The 451-nt window shown below is 43.7% G+C and overlaps 1 protein-coding gene across 1 annotated transcript in view; it reads left to right on the top strand.

Moving 5' to 3' along the window:
* Positions 1 to 451, top strand: part of slc2a15b (solute carrier family 2 member 15b) — a gene marked incomplete in the record, with an annotated part of 22,638 nt that overhangs the window by 20,111 nt on the left and 2,076 nt on the right.

Consider the following 451-nt stretch of genomic DNA (forward strand, 5'->3'; position numbering starts at 1 on the left):
TATATACAGTATGATATATGTACACAACCCCAGCAGTATTAATAGAAAAAGTTAGCGGCTAGCTGGTGAACATAGTGGCAGTTTTGCAGTAGCAGACCTATCTACCACAGCGCTGTGTCAGTGCTGAAGTATGGTCTGGCTACACTGCCTATCTACTCTAGGATAGAGGGGAAAATGCCATGGGTCATTTGTATTTCTTTAAACCCATCATTGTCTTGCATTGCCAGACCTTCCTCTACTGTGCCGCGAAGGAGGGTCTGACAAAGCATTCCGGGATGGGATAAAAACGTACTCTGGTTTATTGGCATGTCTTTAAACCAATCACAATCTTCATAGGTCACGCACCTAAGCCCTGCACAGAAACCCGGAGTATGTTCAAAAGTTGTTTTAGTCTTTCAACATAAACTCGGATATGACAGATAGTCTAGCTAGCTGTCTCGATTTACCCTGC

The sequence above is a fragment of the Etheostoma spectabile genome, chromosome 2 (genome assembly GCF_008692095.1).
Source record: "Etheostoma spectabile isolate EspeVRDwgs_2016 chromosome 2, UIUC_Espe_1.0, whole genome shotgun sequence".
Lineage (NCBI taxonomy): Eukaryota > Metazoa > Chordata > Actinopteri > Perciformes > Percidae > Etheostoma > Etheostoma spectabile.